The sequence below is a fragment of the Paramisgurnus dabryanus genome, chromosome 17, assembly GCF_030506205.2.
Source record: "Paramisgurnus dabryanus chromosome 17, PD_genome_1.1, whole genome shotgun sequence".
NCBI classification, from domain to species: Eukaryota; Metazoa; Chordata; class Actinopteri; order Cypriniformes; family Cobitidae; genus Paramisgurnus; species Paramisgurnus dabryanus.
The window spans coordinates 15,612,523-15,624,058 of record NC_133353.1 but is presented as its reverse complement, the minus strand read 5'-3'; positions in this window follow the sequence as shown (position 1 = coordinate 15,624,058).

The following is an 11,536-nucleotide window of genomic DNA, read 5'->3' as shown; positions in this document are numbered from 1 at the left end:
AACAAGTGCACGGGGAGCTCACAGTGCACACAGCCAGGTCTCTCAAGAGCTAACTGTGCGTGCTGACATTAACACCCGCCAAACGGGGGTAGATTTCGGCTGTGGCGGGTAAGACAGCCAATCCCACTAGCCACTTTGGCATGTTGAATAGAATGTTTTAATTGTAGTTTTCTTAAAAGTTATGCTAAATGATAAGCAATGCGACACTGGAAACTACAACTCCCATGAGCACTCTGCACCCAGCGCCACGCACAGAGACTGTTTGTTGAGACGCGCGTGCGATCAGCAGAGCGTTGCGGACCAAAGCGCCACCTTCCAGAGAGCGCGCAAAAGCTGTTGGATTTGCGAATGCACAAGAGGACGCAGTCTGAGCGCATACACACTTTGGGAAAGATAAAACGATTGCATGGAAGTGAGTGAAGAGATATAAATTGCATGCACACTCTCAGGGCAAGAGCGGAGAGAAACTCAGGGCATAGCCTACCTGAATGCACACGAAATCAAAGGAAACCCGCAAGCTGAGAGGTTCTCGCATCATTTTAATGTAGGCTACTTTGGGCAACAATAATGGTCTTAAATCAAAAAAAGTCTTAAATCACTTTTAACAGAAACCACGATCAAGCATATAAAATACAATCTGCATAAACAAGTTGACAGTACAATTCATGTACATTTCTTGACAGTATTTACTGCTGTTGTTAATAAATATTTAAAGTGGTTGTCGAGGGGTTTTGTGTTTATCTTTTAGGTAATCTTTTACATCCCTGCTCCACTTTTAATATATTAATTCAAAGTTAATCTATTTATGCCTTACTAGCATGTTTTTCATGCACCTAAATATATGATATGATCTATACTGATATAACTGGTAATACATTTTGTCTTAATTTGGGTGGTCAGACTGCATTTGAAATTCTTTATGCATCTAATTTAGCTTAACCCAAGGGAATGTGGAGGTGTCGTCATGCTGTGTTGCATTATGGGTACTCCGCTATATTTGCAGGATCACGTCCTATTCCGCTATATTTGAGTTTGTGTGTTAGAGGTTGTGTTTGGATTTTCTGTCGAGATTTTAATAAACGTCGATATGTTCGGTCAGTACTGCTCGATCAAGAACTGCCATAGCATGTCACACGAACGTTCAGGGAGGAATCTGAACAGCGGAATACGTTTTTTCAGCTTTCATTCTTGAAAAAAAACAACAAGGAAAGCCGGTGGAGGAGCTAACGAAAAGACGCTGGATTGCGTGGTTTGCCTGCCGCATATGGAAGAAAAACGTTTACTTTTCAAAACATCCCTGCATCAGCGATAGCGTATTCGTTGCATTTTTCAGTCATTTCGTAATTTGTGATTAATAAAAGCAGAACTGTCTTGTTTTTATGCTAACAATGTCAAACTAACTTGTAAATGTAAATTATGTATTTATTCACTTCTTATTAACATAACCACACGAGTTATAAAAATAAATCTTTAGACAATTTTGACGATTGTTTTGCCGATTTTTTTTATTAAATGCAACTGCTCAAACCCATTGCTTATGACTCTTTAAAATAACATAACGTTAGCTGATTATTTAGCATTTTGTTTGTTTTAATAACTTTGCCAAAACAGAAGTGCCATCTTATGAACAGATGTTTATTCATTGCACAGAATACACTAGAGAAAGAATAAAGCAATAAACCCCAAGAAGGAGTGGGTTACCAGTGCATTTTATAACAGCTAAGGGGCGTCGCGGAGTGCCTAAAACCCCCTTAGCTGTTATAAAATGCACTGTAACACCACTGCTTCGAGGGGGTTTATTGCGTTTATAAAACGGTTACTTCATATGCATAACGTTAGCGGGATTTTTTAAAATAAAACACAAATAAGTTGTAATTATATTAGTACAAATATTACTCTTCCGCCAAACAAAGTAGTTCTTCAGAATCAAGTGTGACTGAAACAGAGCGCAGTTCCCAACCAACACAGATGCAGCAAAGACACAATGAGAATATGATTTAAGACTGTGGTGTTTATTTTATAAATCACCATTCATCTAATTTATACATTAACATTTATATTGTGCAACTGTTGAAGTGATGATCAAATATGCTTGGAAGCATGCTGAACTCTTTCCCCGTCAGCATTTTTTTTTTTTTAAGTTGCCACCCAGTTTTAGTTTAATGCCTTGCAGAAAAAATATCTTCTTTAAATAAACATAAAATATCAAATGAAAGAACAGACCATCCGCTTTCAAACAAAAACAAACAAAAAAACGTTTCATCCTACCTTCATTTGTTCTCTTATCACCTCTCAAATTTTTTAGCTAAAAGCGGAGATAATTCCATTTATGTGAATAACTTATATAAGAGATCAGATTCAAAGCCATCAAAACTTACACGCTGTGTTTTCAGTGTTGAGTGAATGTGTCAGTGTTTAAGTTGGGTAAGATCGCCATCTAGTGGATAATAGCGGACGTATGAACTTGAGTTATAAACTCCTCAGACAACGTTTTCTCTTTATCGACGAGATGACTCAACAATATTGACAGTTATATTGACAGTTATCTGGATATCGCCATTAATTGTGCAATCGTAGACAAATTAAAAATATGATTAAAGACACTGTTGTTTATTTTCATAAATCAGTACGCAGCAACAGTGGCGCAGTGATACTTATGTAATGTGGTCTGAACAGTGAGGTTACCGGTGTATTTTATCACGGCTTAGAACGCGTTTCAACCAATCAGAATGAAGAATCAGAACTGCCCGTTTTATAATCTATTTTATAGAACAATTTAGATACGTAGGTATTAATAAGTTGACAGTAAATGGCATATTAACTTTAGCCAACCGTCATAAAACTCCGAAAAAAGACGTGCCATCTTACTATGAGCTTGAAGGGATTTATAGCTCTTAAACTCCTGCAAAGTGTACGCACTCAACCAAAAACAAGGTAATTGACCAGATATGTGAGCGGAGGTAGTGCGTCTGGATCCGTAATCCAGTCTTGGGCTGCTAAATCATATGCATCTATGTTGTTTATCTCGGACAGTTTGTCCAAATAAAGTTTTTTGGCAGTAGCATTTAGTTCCCTTTCAGTCGGTCACTACGACGTCACGTCGTGACCGACGAATTGGGAACTCGCTTAGAGAGACCAATCTGCTTTGAATACTACTAAAACGCCAATGAACTTGGCATTGAGATATTTGCATAATGCTGGCGCCGCCCCGCCAGGTGCGTATATAAGCAGCAGGTGCAAATAGGGAAATTAGCTTTTTATCGCTTCGAAAGCCGGCAGTATCTGCTACAGAGAAGCTACTTTACTCTGTTGGGATTTGATTGCTGAAGTTGGTTGAACTAGCAGTATCACAGCGGACGCTTCGCTTATTCCACGGCTCTACATCTGTTTATTGTTTTGAGTTTAGTGTGTGCGTTGCCTTCCTGTGCGCTCATCAACTAAGCATCTGAGTGAATTTCCCTAAAAGAGTGATACGAGAGAGCTTTGTGCCTTGTTAAAGGCAGCCACTCTCTCATATATGCGGAGATCAGCGTCCTTTTCAAGATAGCTTTTCGCCCGTGCGATCTTGGATGCGAGAAGTATAAGGGTTCCAGTGACGGTCACGAGCGCTGTCTTCGTGCTCAGGCATCGAGCACTCCGGGGCTGCGTTCGTGGAGAGTTCTGTGAGAGCATAACCCTCTTGGATTGCGGAGACGACTGTCGTTTCTACGGGAACGCTGTCCGCGCCTTTGCAGTGCTGACGCCGCCATGGTGCGGCTGTCAAGCGCTCGCAGGGCGCCCTTCGCGTCACTACGCTGAGTAGGACGGAGGATGCGTCCTCCACCTACCGGCCTTCTCATCCTCAGCCGGTTAAGGCTCCGGTGGAGACTGCAGAGTCGTGTTCTACGATGTCTGCCGAATCCATTGGACCTCCTCCTGGTCCCGTCACTTCTGCAGCATCAGAGGGGTGTCCATTTTTCCTCCGAGGCAGAGTCGTTCCGGAGATGGCGGCCGTGCCCGCGAGCGGCGGAAACGGTAGAGTTGGAAAGGTTAACCCCTCTCCGCCCGAACCGTCCCGCCCACATGATTGGTACTTCGGAGCTGCTCGGGCCTCTCGGTCCTCTCCTCCGGTGCCTTTCTTCCCCGACGGCACGAAGAGCTGACGTGATTTGCGGTCGTCCGGCCGTTCAGCTTTCACCCCTCACCTCCCTTACCAACGGAGCCGCTAAGGGCGGGGACCCCTTCAGTGGAGCGGGATGCGTTCCTGGAGGGACCACCCAACCCTTCCCTCCCGTGTTTGTAGACAGTCGTCCGGTTACGGACGCTGCCCATCAGGCATGCCGGAGAGGCGGCTTCAGCCCTGCACGTAATAACATTGCTGCAGGCTCACAAAGGATTTACCAGGGAGGCCGCAACCTTCAGTCGTGCGATGTCCACCTCAGTGGTTCAAGATTGCCACCTTTGGCTGTGTCTGGCTGACATGACGGACGCAGACGAGAACAACTTGAATGCTCCTGTCTCACAGACCGGCCTCTTCGGCGAGCCAGGGGAGTCGTACAGCTCCGCTGCGCAGACAGAGGCGATCTCCTAGGTCATGCCCCGGCGGAAGAGAGCTGCCCTTGGTCCACCACGCCGGCTCCTCAGTCTGCCTCTCGCCGTCGGCGTCCTGCGGCGACCACCTCCGTTCCCCTCCTCGGACCCCATCTCGGCAGCGCAGGGGAACCGGTCGTCAGCAGCTCGCCCCGCCCGCTTAGCCGTTTCCCGTGAAAATCGGGAGTTTAAGTGGCCAGTGAAGGGTGACCCGGATTGGCAGAAGATCACTCTTCAGGAGATGGAGCTCCTTCCCCCGATAGAGGGTCGGGTGGAAAATCCTTGGTTTGCATATGTTCCACCGGCTGTTCGGCCGGTACCCACTTAACCACACATAAGAGTGCATTCCTCTTCCCTCTCTAGGTCTCCGGAGGATCGAGAGAGCCGTGAGCGGGTTCACACCAGCTCCCCTACCTCTCCTCTATCGCCAGCGGGTGACCTGAGGAGTCCGAGCTCTCCGCTGAGGAGACCGGACCACCAGCACCCTCATCGGAGTCTGCGCTCTCCGTAGAGGAGACCAGACGACCGTTACCCTCAGCGGGCTCAGGTCAGTGTCACACACACATACTGTAGATGTTTATGCTGTCACAGCAGACGCACCGGCAGTCCCACCTGTCTCGCTTCGCTGCCCCACCGCGGGTACTTCGGTAGTGTCGTTATTTCTCCTCGTACGGTGCCTGGGTGCTTGGCTTCAGTTCCCAACCCGTTTCGTTTTACGCACGATCCGCCTCGGTTACGAATCCGGCACACCCCAAATTCGGGCTTTCGTTTCACTGTGGTGAAAGCGTCCGATGCACATGTACTGCGTGCAAAAGTCGATATCCTGTTGGCGAAGGATGTTCGAGCCGGTCCCTCTTACCGAGATGATGATGATAGGGTTTTTCCAGCCTTTATCTCATAGTACCCAAAAAACACGGCGGGTTACGATCGGTTTGATTTACGCACCGGCTCTACAAAGGTGTCCTTTTTGGATGATAACGCCAAGGCTCGTATTTCAATATTCAGATCGGTTTGCAGCCTTAGACCTGTAGACGTGTACTTTATGTGTCCATCTCCCCTCGCTTTAGACCGTTTTTCGCTCTGCGTCCTGGGGTGGGCATATTAATACTAAGTACACCCTTTGAGCTGTCTCTCTCTCTCCGTGTCTCCATGTAGTCGGCATTAAAATATCAGAGAGAGAGCGTTGTTCGCATTCTGCTTTTATGTACGTCGGCTTATAATAGCCCGTTCTTGGCAGACGTACGCGAACACAGAGAGTTAATGCTTCGGCATCTCGCTCGTTTTGTCTTCAGGTCGACTGGGAAAGAGCACTTTGCCCCGTGCAGAGGATCCTTTTTCTCAGTATGGAAATAAGACTCGATCGACTAATTGGCGTGTTTTACAAGAGCGCGCCACCAGTCAGTTCTGACTTGCCTCGGTTTAATTCGAGGGAAGTACGCGGTCCCTCTGAAACAATTTCAGAAGCTCCTGGACATATGACAGCATGCTGCGGCTGTGACACCGCCCGAGCTGCTTCATATGAGACCGCTTCAGCGTTGGCTTACGATCGAGTCTCGAGGAGAGCGTGGCGCACCGGCATACACCGTGTAAACATTACACCTGCATGTCATTTCAACTTTCCCCGTGGTAGACCCGGCATTTCCGATAGACAATGCGCCCTGAAGGGTCTCCTGGCATTCTGTAGCATGTATGCCCCTAGCACAGGATGATCGCCACGTATGACGGGCTTGCAGTCTCAGGGGTGTGCATAGCACCCCAACTGCTGCGAGCGGTGCGCTGTATATCTGGGACTTGTACGCTCCGCTATGGAGATGCGAGGGAAGGATGTATTAGCCGACACCGGCAACATTGCGACTGTTGCGTTATTTACCGTTAAGGCGGTTTTGCGCTCTCGTCACCTGTCGCATCTCGCTCGTCATCTCCTCCTTTGGAGTCAGAAGCATCTGAGGTCCCTTCGTGCCATTCACATTCCGGGCTCGCTCAATACAGCAGCGGTCGCGCTTTCTCGAGCTGCGCACCCCGGTGAATGGCGACTCCACCCCCAGACGGTCCAGCTAATTTGGAAGAAGTTCGGTCGTGCGCAGATAGACCTGTTTGCGTCGCCGGACGATACCCACTGTTGCCTATTTTATTCACTAACCGAGGGCAGCCTCGGCGTGGACGCATTGGCACACAGCTGGCCTCGGGGGATGCGCAAATACGCATTCCTTCCAGTGAGCTTAATCGCACAGACACTGTGCAAAGTCAGGCAGGACGAGGAGAGCCTATTTATTAATCGTCCGTACTGGACGACTGGGAATTGGTTTTTCATAGTTAATGCTCCTCGCGACAGCCCTCCCTGGCGGATTCCCCTGAGGAAGGACTTTCTTTCTTAGGAAGGGGCACATTGGCACTCGCGCCCCGACCCGTGGGATCTCCATGTATGGTCGTTGAGCGCGCGCAAGGTTTAGGTGATTTATCGCAAACGGTATCTAACACCATCGACGCGGTTCGAGCACCGTCCACAGACGGGCTTACGCGCTTAATGAAACCTTTTTCGTCACCTGGTGCTCTTTGCAACGCGAGGACACCAGAGAATGCCCCATTAACATTGTGCTTTATATCTTCAACATAGGTTAGATGGTAGGCTGTCCCTTCGCCATTAAAGTTGATATCGCCGCTATTTCTGCTCGTCACTCACTCACTTATCAACGGCAGATCAGCTGGCAAGCATGATTTGGTTATTAGATTTTTAGAGGCGCTCGTAGGCTAAACCCCTCGCGCCCTCCTTCTATTCCTCCTTGGGACCTGTCCATGGTGCTGAAAGCCCTTCAGGCCCCCCGTTCGAGCCTTTGTAGTCTGCGAGTCTGAAGCTTTTGTCAATGAAAGCTCTGACCCTGCTAGCATTGGCCTCAGTGAAGAGAGTAGGGGATTTACCTGCATTCTCTGTTGACGATTCGTGCCTTCAGTTTGGTCCTGCTGCCTCGAGTGTAACATTGAGGCCCAGACCAGGCTACGTGCCCAAAGTTCCCACCACTCCTTTCAGAGACCAGGTGGTGAGCTTGCAAGCGCTGCCCCCGGAGGACGCAGACCCAACCATGGCTTTGTTGTGCCCTGTACGCGCACTGCGATTCTACGTGGCCCGCACGCAAAGCCTCAGGACCTCAGACCAGCTCTTTGTTTGTTACGGTGGCCAGCAGAAAGGGAAGGCTGTCACCAAGCAGAGGATGTCTCATTGGATAGTTGATACTATCGCCCTGGCTTATAATCTGCAGGGCATTCCTTGCCCCTTTAATTTGAGAGCGCACTCCACACGGAGCGTTGCCTCATCTTGGGCTTTAGCTCGTGGATCCTCGCTAACAGACATCCGTAGAGCTGCTGGTTGGGCGACACCTAATACGTTCATTAGATTTTACAGTGTTCGTATCGAGCCTGTATCCTCTCGTGTTCTTTCCTCACCAGGGAGGGCACGGAGAACAGTCTCGCAGGTCGGCTTGCAGCCTCCAACTGATGCTTCATAACTGTGTCAGTATGGAAGGCCTGCAGAGCAAAAATGCGTAATGGTTTGAATTGTTCTTCCTCCGCTGCCTTGGCAGCCTTTGTTGCGGAGCATTGGCTGTCAGCCTTCACTAGCTGTATCCTCGCGGACCTACGTGTTGGCTCGGGCTCCACATTGTGTCCCACCGGGTTCCTTTGTGAGTATTTTTCCGTGGGGTTAATCCTACCAGCCCACGTTTCCCTTAGCAGAGCACTGCTTTGCTTATACAGCCACGGCTGTCTTTATTTCTTATCGTCCACCATTAGCCCTTAAGAGGGGCGGTGGCTTCCGCAGCGTTCCTATCCCGCTCAGGTAGGGCGCTTCCCAGTCGCTGGCACTTCTGTGGGTTAAAGGAACATCTAGTGCTCGGCCTTTCTGCCCTATCCTATTTCTCCATTTTCCCCGAGGGGATTTTGGAGGATTTTCTGCAGACACTGGAAGAGGTCAGCCCCTAGTGGCGTTTTGGTAGGGATTCCCAATTCGTCGGTCACGACGTGACGTCGTAGTGACCGACTGAAAGGGAACGTCTCGGTTACGGATGTAACCCTCGTTCCCTGAAGGAGGGAACGGAGACGTCACGTCCCGTCGCCACAGGTGCTGCCACCTGCTGTTACGGCCGGTCACACTTTCCGGCTTTCTCAGCGAAAAAGAAGCTAATTTCCCTATTTGCACCTGCTGCTTATATACGCACCTGGCGGGGCGGCGCCAGCATTATGCAAATATCTCAATGCCAAGTTCATTGGCGTTTTAGTAGTATTCGAAGCAGATTGGTCTCTCTAAGCGAGTTCCCAATTCGTCGGTCACGACGTGACGTCTCCGTTCCCTCCTTCAGGGAACGAGGGTTACATCCGTAACCGAGACGTTTCTCCTAATAGTGTCCATTCTCTTTTTCTTTCAACTTCTCAATTTCTTCCGTTCTTCTTCAATTTTACCTAGTTTTAGCTTAACACACGCACAATTAAATGGCATATCGGTTGGCGGTGCCTCTAAACATGGCGCCCACGTCCCATAATGCAACACTGCGTGACAAATGGGCGGCCCCCATTTGCTTGAGAGCATATCTGAAGGTGAAAGTTTAGATTTTTAAACGTCTCACATTACAGGATAATCTGGGCCAAACTTCGGAGCCCATCGTTCATTACTGATAATAAACCCACATTATACTCAAATTCACAGATATATAGTACATTTATTTTATGTCTTAACAGTTGACTTCAACAGTAACATTTTCAGCATTTTAGCTAAGCATTAGGCTAATGATACATCCTCACCTGAATAATGGCTATTTACAGTCCTGCATTACAACTGTAGCACAGATTCGCATCATCTACAAGACATTCAAAAATGCAGGGTAAGTGAAGGAAAGTAGTGGATCCACCATTGCAAACAAAGTTTAGAATGAACAACAAGAAAACAAAGAGCATTAATCAAACATTATGGTGATGGAAATGTTCTTTAGCTTTCTGTTCTGGGAAGAAAGTGAAAATAAAAGAAAAAAAGACAACGTTGTGTGCAAACACTGTCTATTGCCATTGTGAATGTTGTTTAGTGGAGAGTCCTGTAACAACAGTTTCGGATGCGGGAAGGCCCGCGTATACCTTGTCCTTCTGAGTCTTCTTGGACTCACAGACCCACCCCCAGTCGGAGAAGGAGGAACATAAATTTCGTAGCCTACATCACGGAGCAGAGAGGTGACTGAAAACTCTCAAGACCGGACAGACGTAGGCGGAGCGTGTGTAAGGCTCAGCCTTCCCCTGGCCATGGACTCCATGATAAGTAATTTAAGATTAAAAAAATTTCCACGCATATCACTATCTGAAAGGTAGCTGTTTCTGCTGCTGTTACATGAAAATGCTCAAAAACTGTTTTCTCTGTCCCAAAATCTAAACAGCGGCCGTTTGTAATGAGTAATGAGCATAAGTTAATATTAACTTTTGCAGGCAGCCAACATTTTAAGCATGTACAAACATGGACATTTGCACATATTTCAAGACCAAGACAGATCAGAACAACAACAACGCGTGAAATTCAAGTTTGCAGTCGACTTTACAACAGCATTAAAGTTTGAAGATATCATTAACACATATGATGATACATGGTCCAAATGCAGGATTTTGCTTCATTAACACTCTGGGGTCGGCTGCGGCGCGGGCGCCGCAAACTCTTTATTTTTCGATCACTCCCCAAAGAGACTTAGATAACTCTGCTGATTTTTGACATACAGATATGATTTATACATCATTTAAAACGTTAAATTGTGTAGTTTTTTTCTGTCCACTCCCAATAAAAACACCATGTTGTGCTTTTCGCAAAATTAAGAAAATAAACATGATGCGCGTTTTGTTCTCTCTCCCTCAGTGAAGTCCTTTCAGAAACACGTCAGAAAAATTAACTCTAACTTAACGAATATTTGTCATTTAAACAAAATATAAATGTCTACATAATGCTTGGAATGTCTGCTTTTGGAAGATGTAAGTGAAATCGAAAACAAATATTGTAATTCGTTGTTAACTGTATTAGAAGAGAGAGATGTACCGTCTTTCTTCTGTTGCTTCATTATCTATAATGAGCCACGCCCCGCTCCATTGAAGAAAAGAGCAGAGATCATCCATATTCATTAGTCAACCCCACAGTCAATGGACATTCCGTCTCTGCAGTCATTCACTGCTGTGTTGAGTTTTAATCCGAGTGCTGGAAACATGACATCTACTTGTTTACTCGTGACTGTAACTAAAGTTATCTCCAGACGCGAGTGTGACTCGATCGACGTCCAAACGCACACACAAACACACAATGCCTCATATTTGAAGCGCTTTGTGGTATCATTATAAAAGATGCGATTACACACATCACATACTTGTTTACTCGCGCCTAAATCTCCAGACAGACGCGAGTGTGTGTGCTTCGTCAGTGTGACGGGATCGATGTCCGACATATAAATCCTTATTTACTTGCGGATGTGTGTCAGTATCTCCAGACGCGAGTGTTTTCTTTGTCTTCCGTCAAACAGCCGAGGCGACGGGAACGCACATACACAAACACGCGAGTCAGGAAACTCGACGCGCTTTTTGGTATTCTTATAAAATACGCGATTGCAAACAGTACAATCCTTATTTAGTTGCGTCTAAGCGCATATCGCCGCACAGCAAGTTTATTAAACACAGGATCACTCGCATGTGCACACATTCACTGCTTTCATGATCAACACGTGAGGTAATGGCGGCGGCTGTAAACAAACATTGATAAGTTTATCACGCGTGTCCCTGGTTGTGTTTCTACTATAATGATTACAAAAACACAAATAGGAGTCCAGACAACGATAGGCAGTTGTTCTTTTGAGCTTTTTACTGCACAAAAGTAAACCTCTCGCTGGCCAACCAAGCACTAACCCTGGGTTGAAGTGTGTTCATTTTACGATGGCCAAACAGTATCTTTACCAGGATTAGGCTA